This window comes from Lolium perenne, chromosome 6 (genome assembly GCF_019359855.2).
Source record: "Lolium perenne isolate Kyuss_39 chromosome 6, Kyuss_2.0, whole genome shotgun sequence".
Classification (NCBI taxonomy): Eukaryota; Viridiplantae; Streptophyta; class Magnoliopsida; order Poales; family Poaceae; genus Lolium; species Lolium perenne.
In genome coordinates, this window is record NC_067249.2 from 139,427,745 (window position 1) to 139,437,845 (window position 10,101).

Below are 10,101 nucleotides of genomic sequence, written 5' to 3' on the forward strand. Positions count from 1 at the left end.
AAAAGACAGGCCCTTCGCAGAGGGAAGCCGTGATTAAATCATGTGCTAGAGCTTTTTCAGTTTTGAAATCATATAGAGATAATAAAAGTAACATTTTGAGAGGTGTTTGTTGTTGTCAACGACTGGTAGTGGGTACTCTAACCCCCTTGCCAGACAACCTTCAAAGAGCGGCTCCCATTTTATTTTTATTTTGTGTGGCACTCCTTCCAACCTTTCTTTCACAAACCATGGCTAACCGAATCCTCGGGTGCCTGCCAACAATCTCATACCATGAAGGAGTGCCTTTTTATTTTAGTTTTATTATGATGGTGATACTCCCTCCAACCTTTGCTTACACAAGCCATGGCTAACCGAATCCTTCGGGTGCCATCCATCAATCACATACCATGGAGGAGTGTCTAATTAGTTTAATTAGTTTGGGACTGGGAATCCCATTGCCAGCTCTTTTTGCAAAATTATTGGATAAGCGGATGAAGCCACTAGTCCATTGGTGAAAGTTGCCCAACAAGATTGAAAGATAAAACACCACATACTTCCTCATGAGCTATAAAACATTGACACAAATAAGAGATACTAAGTTTTGAATTGTTTAAAGGTAGCACATGAAGTATTTACTTGGAATGGCAGAAAATACCATGTAGTAGGTAGGTATGGTGGACACAAATGACATAGGTTTGGGCTAAGGTTTGGACGCACGAGAAGTATTCCCTCTCAATACAGGTTTTTGGCTAGCAAGGTTAATTAGCAAGCATAAGAGTTGAGGGAAACAAACAAATATACATGTAATAGAAACAATCATGCATCTTCCTTGTAAGCACAAACAATTTTAACTTCAGAATAATAAGCTATGAGCTAACAAGAAAGAAAGACAATGAAACAACTACATGTATTTCTCTTTTCTACTTAAACCTCAAAGTGTTGTTGCTATTGACCAATGCTAAGTTTGCCAAAACCAAATAGATTTATTCTAAGCCCCCAAAGTGATACCAATACTAACAACAAGGTAAATCATATAGTAGAGATTGCAAACTAAAATAAGATGTGCAATATGTAAATGATAAGACTTCTCATTAATATTCCATAACGATAACTCTCACCAAGGGATACATAGATAACTAACTAAAGGAGAGATACTTCCAAACTGCAACCCATCTTATATGATAACTTCCCTACTCATGATATGACACTATTTGACAATAAAAAGTAAAAGATAGTGATGATGTGATACCGCGGCACTCCCCCAAGCTTGGAACAAACCAAGGGGATGCCAATACCGATGATAAATTACTCCTGCGGCGATGGTGGTGATGAACTCCTCCCGCGCTTCTTACAGATCTCCTTCAGCTTCAGTTTCTCAGCTTGGCAATTCTGCACTAAGACTCGAAGAGATTCATTGTTATCTGAAGTTGGCGATGATGACCTTGTGATGTGAATCGAGTGGTATTCCAGCATTCTTCGGAGACGGCAATTCTCCTCCTGGAGTATCTCCACTTCTCTTCTTAGAGCCCGATATTGATCACAAAACTCATCGGTAGTCCGTAGAGCTTCTTCCAACACAGGGAAGGAGTCGAGGCTAAGAGCGGGTGGTAAAGGTCCCTGCAAGTTATGAGAAAAAGAACGTCGAGTGTCAACAGATCCCACCAAGATTTGCTTGCTCCCAACGGCTTGCTGCTCTTGTCTTGATGGCACCCTCTTCACTTCTTCCTCCGAAAGCCCCTTGCCCTTGTTGTTGGAGGCCATGGTGCTTCTAGACCGAAAACAGATCCTGGCAGAAACAGCTCGAAACAAAACACGTCGAGAAAATGATATACGGACCTCAGGGGTCCGGGGGATTATATAGCAAAAATTTTCACGATAAAAGGAAAGTACCAGATCAAACCAGAGTCGGAAAGGGGCAACGAGGCGGCCAGACCATAGGTCGGCGCGGGCCCAGGTCAGGCCGCGCCGGCCTATGGTGGCACGCCCTCGTGCGTCTTTTCCACTCCGTTTCGATCTCGTAATTTTTCATATTTTCCAAAAACAGCAAAAATATTGTTCGGAAAGTAAATTGCGAACTTTTCATTACCAGTACTGTTACCTATTCAAAGTCGAGTTCTGGCGGACTGTCAATTTGTCCTTTGATGAAAGCCTCCGGTGTTTCCACTCGAATAATATCAACATCAACATTATAAGAATCACCTGAGATGTAATGCTTGAGTCTCTGTCCATTCACCACTTGTGTGGCATTGCCTTGGAGAGAGCTAATTTTGATTGCTCCTGAACGATACACCTCCTCAACAACATATGGTCCTTCCCATTTCGAGAGTAATTTCCACAAAGAATGCGAGACGAGACCGATACAATAGGACTTTATCCCCAATATTAAATTCTCTTTTGATAATCCTCCTATCATGCCATTTTTTAACTTTCTCTTTAAAGAGTTTAGCATTTTCATAAGCCTCACTTCTCCATTCATCTAGAGAACTTAATTGCAACAACCTCTTATCACCGGCAAGTTTAGGATCTTTATTTAATTCTCTAACTGCCCAATAAGCTTTGTGCTCTAGTTCTAAAGGTAAATGACAAGCTTTCCCATAAACCATTTTATAAGGTGACATTCCCATGGGATTTTTATAAGCAGTTCTATAAGCCCATAGTGCATCCTTCAATTTACTAGCCCAGTTCTTTCTAGTTTTATTAACAGTCTTTTGCAAGATAGATTTAATCTCTCTATTTGATAATTCTACTTGCCCACTAGTTTGAGGATGATAAGCGGAAGCAATTCTATGATTAATACCATACCTAGCAAGAGTTTTTCTAAAACCTCCATGAATAAAATGAGAACCTCCATCAGTCATAATATATCTAGGAACTCCAAATCTAGGAAAAATAATATCTAAAAGCATTCTTAAAGAGGTCTCACCATCAGCACTTTTTGTAGGTATGGCTTCCACCCATTTAGTAACATAATCAACAGCAACAAGTATATGAGTGTTACCTTCTGAAGACGGAAAAGGTCCCATGAAGTCAAATCCCCAACAATCAAATGGTTCAATAACAAGAGTATAATTCATAGGCATTTCATTACGTCTGGAGATATTACCAACCCTTTGGCATTCATCACAAGATAAAATAAACTTTCTCGCATCCTTGAAGAGAGTTGGCCAATAAAAACCTGATTGTAGAACCTTTTGCGCGGTTCTTTCTCCGGCGTGATGTCCTCCATAAGCACTACCATGACATTTACTCAATATCTCTTGTTGTTCATATTCGGGAACACACCTTCGCAGAATACCATCCACTCCTTCTTTATATAAGTGTGGGTCATCCCAGAAATAATGCCTCAAGTCATAAAAGAATTTCCTCCTTTGCTGAGCTGAAAAGGTTGGAGGCAAGTACTTGGAAACAATAAAGTTAGCATAATCGGCATACCAAGGACTGTCTCGCGAGCTCACCTTTATTGCAGCCAATTGTTCATTTGGAAAACTATCATTAACAGGAACAGGATCATAAGCAATATTTTCCAATCTAGACAAATTATCAGCAACAGGATTATCAGCACCCTTCCTATCCACAATATGTAAATCAAATTCTTGCAAATGTATACCCATCTAATAAGCCTCGGCTTAGCATCTTTCTTTGTCATAAGGTATCTAATTGCAGCATGATCAGTATGAATCGTAACTTTTGAATCAACAATATAAGATCTAAACTTATCACAAGCAAAGACTACAGCTAACAATTCCTTTTCAGTAGTAGCATAATTTCTTTGAGCAGCATCAAGAGTTTTACTAGCATAATGAATAACATTCAGTTTTTTGTTTACCCGCTGTCCAAGAACAGCGCCTACAGCAAAATCACTAGCATCACACATAATTTCCAATGGTAAGTTCCAATCAGGAGGTTCAACTATAGGAGCAGTTGTTAAGGCTTTCTTTAGAGTTTCAAAAGCTTCCTTACAATCATCATCAAAAACAAAAGGTACGTCTTTTTGAAGAAGATTAGTAAGAGGCTTTGAAATCTTGGAAAAATCTTTAATAAATCTCCTATAAAACCCAGCATGACCAAGAACACTACGAATACCTTTAACATCCCTCGGATAGGGCATCTTCTCAATTGCTTCAACTTTAGCTCTATCAACTTCAATACCTCTCTCAGAAATTTTATGTCCCAATACAATTCCTTCATTAACCATAAAGTGGCATTTCTCCCAATTAAGAACAAGGTTAGTTTCTTCACATCTCTGCAAAACTTTATCAAGGTTTCGCAAGCAACTATCAAAAGAATTCCCATAGACGGAAAAATCATCCATGAGTACTTCCACAATACTCTCACAAAAGCCATGAAAAATAGCAGACATGCATCTTTGAAAAGTAGCAGGAGCATTACATAAACCAAAAGGCATACGCCTATAAGCATAAGTTCCATAGGGACAAGTAAAAGTGGTTTTCTCTTGATCTTTAGTTTTAACAGCAATTTGTGAAAACCCAGAATAACCATCAAGAAAGCAAAAATGAGTATTTTTAGACAATCTTTCTAGCATTTGATCAATAAATGGTAAAGGGTAATGATCTTTCTTAGTAACTTTATTAACTTTTCGAAAATCAATGCACATTCTATACCCTACAACTACTCTTTGAGGGATGAGCTCATCATTATCATTAGGCACAACAGTCATTCCTCCTTTCTTGGGAACGCAATGCACAGGACTAACCCATCTACTATCAGCAATATGATATATAATACCAGCTTCAAGAAGTTTTAATACCTCATTCCTTACCACCTCCTTCATCTTCGGAATTAGACAACGCTGAGGTTCAACAACAGGCTTTGCATCATCTTCCATATTAATAGCATGTTGGCAAATAGAAGGAGAAATCCCCTTCAAATCATCAAGAGTGTAGCCAATAGCTCCTCGGTGTTTCTTCAATATTTCCAATAACCTTTCTTCCTCAATCTCTGAAAGCTTAGAACTAATAATAACAGGATATATTTTCTTATCATCAATATGAGCATATTTAAGATTATCAGGCAAAGGCTTTAAATCAAAAATAGGATCTTCCTTTGGTGGCGGTGTTGTACCCAAATCTTCCACCGGTAAATCATGCTTGAGAATAGGTTGGCGAAGAAAAATTTCCTCAAGCTCATCTCTTTCTTTCCTAAAAACTTCACTCTCGCTATTCTCCAAATGTTGCTGCAAAGGATTATTAGGAACAAGAACAATAGATGCACACTGCTCCATTTTAAAATCATCACTAGGCAAATCAGCTTTATAAGGAGTTTTGGTAAATTTAGAGAAGTTAAACTCATAAGATTCACCAGCAAATTTTTTCAAAATTTTCTCTTTCTTGCAATCTATAATAGCTCCACAAGTATTTAGAAAAGGTCTACCAAAAATGATAGGACAATAATCACTAGCAGCAGAACCAAGTACCAAAAAGTTAGCAGGATATTTAATCTTACCACATAGAACTTCTACATCTCGAACAATACCAATTGGAGAAATAGTTTCTCTATTAGCCAGCTGAATAACCACATCAATATCTTCAAGTTCACAAGAATCAATTTCGTGCATAATCTCCGTGTAAAGCTCATAAGGAATAGCACTAACACTTGCACCAATATCACATAAACCATAATAGCAATGATCACCAATTCTAACAGATAGCATAGGAACACTAACTTGTTTGGGTTTATTAGGATGTGAAACAATATTAGAAGCATCTTCACAGAAAATAATATGACCATCCTCCACATTTTCAGTCACAAGATCTTTAACTATTGCAACAGCAGGTTCAACTTTTATTTGTTCTTCAGGTTCTACAGGTTTCTTTTCACTTTTATGAACCGCACTATTTATAACAGAGTACTCCTTCATTTTAGCAGGGAAAGGAGTTTTTTCAATATAAGCTTCAGGAATAACATGATCAGCAGTTTCAACTACAACGCATTTATTAATAGATGAATCAATTTTATCTTTATACGGTTCATGATACTTATCAAAATTCTTCTTTGGCAATTCATAATGAGAGGCAAAAGCTTTATAAAGATTTGCAGCAACTTGAGAATCAAGACCATATGTAGCACTCATATTACGAAATTTATCAGTATCCATAAAAGCTTCAATGCATTTATAATCATAAATTATACCTGATTCTCTATCCTTGTCGTTCTCCCAACCTTCAGTATTTTCTTGGATCCGATCAAGAAGGTCCCTTTTAAACTCTTCTTTGTTGCGTGTAAATGATCCAGAACAAGAAGTATCCAGCAAGGTCTTGTCTTGAAAAGAAAGTCTTGCATAGAAATTATCAATAATAACATTACCAGGAAGCTCATGAATGGGGCATTTGAGCATTAAAGACTTCAATCTCCCCCAAGCTTGGGCAATACTCTCTCCATCATGAGGCCAAAAATTATATATGCGATTCCGATCCTTGTGAATTTCACTTGGAGGATAGAACTTAGAATAAAACCGGGGCACAATATCATTCCATTCAAGAGAATCCCCATTATCCAGTAATTTATACCAATGCGCCGCCTTACCAGACAACGATATAGAGAATAGTTTCTTCCTCACTTCATCCATAGCAATACCTGCACACTTGAATAAACTGCATAACTCATGTAAGAACAGTAAATGATCTCCGAGATGGACAGTTCCATCCCCTTCATAGCGGTTATCCATAACACGTTCAATAATTTTCATAGGTATTTTATATGGTATCACTTCCTCACCTGGCGCCTCATCCACTACCGTTGTAGTAGTAGTAGATTTCCCAAATAGAAATTGAAGAGAAGATCTCTCCATAATGACTTATAGCAGAAAGTGCAGAAATAAAATCAGCACAAACAAGAAAGGTTTTCCTTACCAATTCCACTTACCAATAGCGCTTCACTCCCCGGCAACGGCGCCAGAAAATAGTCTTGATGACCCACAAGTATAGGGGGTGTATCGTAGTATTTTCGATAAGTAAGAATGTCGATCCCAACGAGGAGCAGAAGGTGTTGACAAGCAGTTTCGATGAAGGATTCCCTGTAAATGCTCACAGACAAGTATTCAGGGGGTTTTGATGTAACAGTTGAATAAAGTACGAGTAAGTAAAGTGCGAGAGTAACAATTGCAGCGAGTGGCCCAATCCTTTTTAGCGCAAAGGACAAGCCGGTTTGTTTACTTATAATGACCAAACGTTCTCGAGGACACACGGGATTTTAGTCTAGTGCTTTCGCTACATACGGCTAAATAATCTTCATTGTTATGATAAGTGTTGTGTGGGTGAACCTATGCTAATGTACCGCCCTTCCTAGGACTAATACATACTTGTGATTATACCCCTTGCAAGCATCCGCAACTACAAGAAATTAATTAAGATAAATCTAACCACAGCCTTAAACTCTGAGATCCTGCGATCCCTCCTGCGTCGATATACCAACGGGGGTTTAGGTTTCTGTCACTCCGGCAACCCCACAATCGGCAAACGAGTACAAGATGCATTCCCCTAGGCCCATAAAGGTGAAGTGTCATGTAGTCGACGTTCACATGACACCACTAGAAGAATAACACCACAACTTAAATATCATACCATTGAATATTACTCAACCATAGTTCACTACTAACATTTAGACTTCACCCATGTCCTCAAGAACTAAACGAACTACTCACGAGACATCATATGGAACATGATCAGAGGTGATATGATGATGAATAACAATCTGAACATAAACTTGGTTCAATGGTTTCACTCAATAGCATCAACAACAAGTAGAGATCGATACCGGGAGAGTTTCCCCTATCAAACAATCAAGATCAAACCCAAATTGCTACGGCGGTGACGGTGTCCAGCGGTGGAGATGGCGGTGATGATGGTGGAGATGATGATGGTGATGGAGATGATGTCCAGCTCGATGACGGTGACGATGGTGTCGATTTCCCCCTCCGGGAGGGAATTTCCCCGGTGGATTCCTGCCCGCCGGAGAGCTCTTTTCTCTCTGGTGTTCTCCGCCCCGCAGAGGCGGCTGTAACTCTTCGCGAGGTACCCTCTGTGGCTTAGGTTTTCGGGACGAAGGGTTTCGCGAAGAAAAGGAGGCGAAAGGGGCTGTGGGGCCCCCACACCACAGGGTGGCGCGGCCAGGCCATGGGCCGCGCCGGCCTGTGGTCTGGCCCCACCTTGGGCCTTCTCAGCTCCTCCTTCTGGCTTCCTTCGTCATCTTGAAAAATAGGATTTTTGGTATAATTTCCTTCCACAGTTGATCTTCCGAAATATTGCGTTCTGACGGTGCTTTTTCCAGCAGAATCCTGGCTCCGGTGCTTGATCCTCCAATAATGATGAAACATGCAAAATAGATGAAATAACATAAGTATTATGTCCCAACATGAAATATATCAATGAATAACAGCAAATTATGATATAAAATAGTGATGCAAATTGGACGTATCAGGGTGCGCCAATTCAACGACGCCATCGCTGGCCTTTCTCTTAGAGAGCTCAACAGAACTGGGGCAAGGTTCACCTGGACCAACAAGCAACTCTCCCCATTGATGGCGTGTAACTCACACGTTCGTTGGGAACCCCAAGAGGAAGGTATGATGCGCACAGCAGCAAGTTTTCCCTCAGAAAGAAACCAAGGTTTATCGAACCAGGAGGAGCCAAGAAGCACGTTGAAGGTTGATGGCGGCGGGATGTAGTGCGGCGCAACACCAGAGATTCCGGCGCCAACGTGGAACCTGCACAACACAACCAAAGTACTTTGCCCCAACGAAACAGTGAGGTTGTCAATCTCACCGGCTTGCTGTAACAAAGGATTAACCGTATTGTGTGGAAGATGATTGTTTGCAGAAAACAAGAGAACAAGATTGCAAGTAGATTGTATTTCAGTAAAGAGAATTGGACCGGGGTCCACAGTTCACTAGAGGTGTCTCTCCCATAAGACGAACAGCATGTTGGGTGAACAAATTACAGTTGGGCAATTGACAAATAAAGAGAGCATGACCATGCACATACATATCATGATGAGTATAGTGAGATTTAATTGGGCATTACGACAAAGTACATAGACCATCATCCAACTGCATCTATGCCTAAAAAGTCCACCTTCAGGTTATCATCCGAACCCCTCCTATTAAGTTGCTAACAACAGACAATTGCATTAAGTATTGCGCGTAATGTAACTAGTGACTACATCCTTGAACATAGCACTAATGTTTTATCCCTAGTGGCAACAGCACATCCATAACCTTAGTGGTTCTTGTCACTCCTCCGCAGATTCACAGTAGGCATGAACCCACTATCGAGCATAAATACTCCCTCTTGGAGTTACTAGCATCAACTTGGCCAGAGCATCTACTAATAACGGAGAGCATGCAAGATCATAAACAACACATAAGCATAGCTTTGATAATCAACATAACAAGTATTCTCTATTCATCGGATCCCAACAAACACAACATATAGAATTACAGATAGATGATCTTGATCATGTTAGGCAGCTCACAAGATCCGACAATGATAGCACAATGGGGAGAAGACAACCATCTAGCTACTGCTATGGACCCATAGTCCAGGGGTAGACTACTCACACATCACACCGGAGGCGACCATGGCGGCGTAGAGTCCTCCGGGAGATGATTCCCCTCTCCGGCAGGGTGCCGGAGGCGATCTCCGGCATCCCCCGAGATGGGATCGGCGGCGGCGTCTCTGGAAGGTTTTCCGTATCGTGGTTCTCGGTCGGGGTTTTCGTCACGGAGACTTTTTATAGGCGAAAGGGCAGGTCAAGAGGCGGCACGGGGCCCCACACCACGGGGCCGCGCGGCCAAGGGGGCCGCGCCGCCCTAGGGTGTGGCCCCTCCGTGGCCCCTCTTCGTCTCTCCTTCGGACTTCGGAAGCTTCGTGAGAAAATAGGCCCCTGGGCATAGATGACGTCCAATTCCGAGAATAGTTCCTCCCGCGGATTTCGGACACCAAAAATAGCAGAAAACAAAGAATCGGCACTTCGGCATCTTGTTAATAGGTTAGTTCCAGAAAATGCACGAATATGATATAAAGTGTGCATAAAACATGTAGATAACATCAATAATGTGGCATGGAACATAAGAAATTATCGATACGTCGGAGACGTATCAGCATC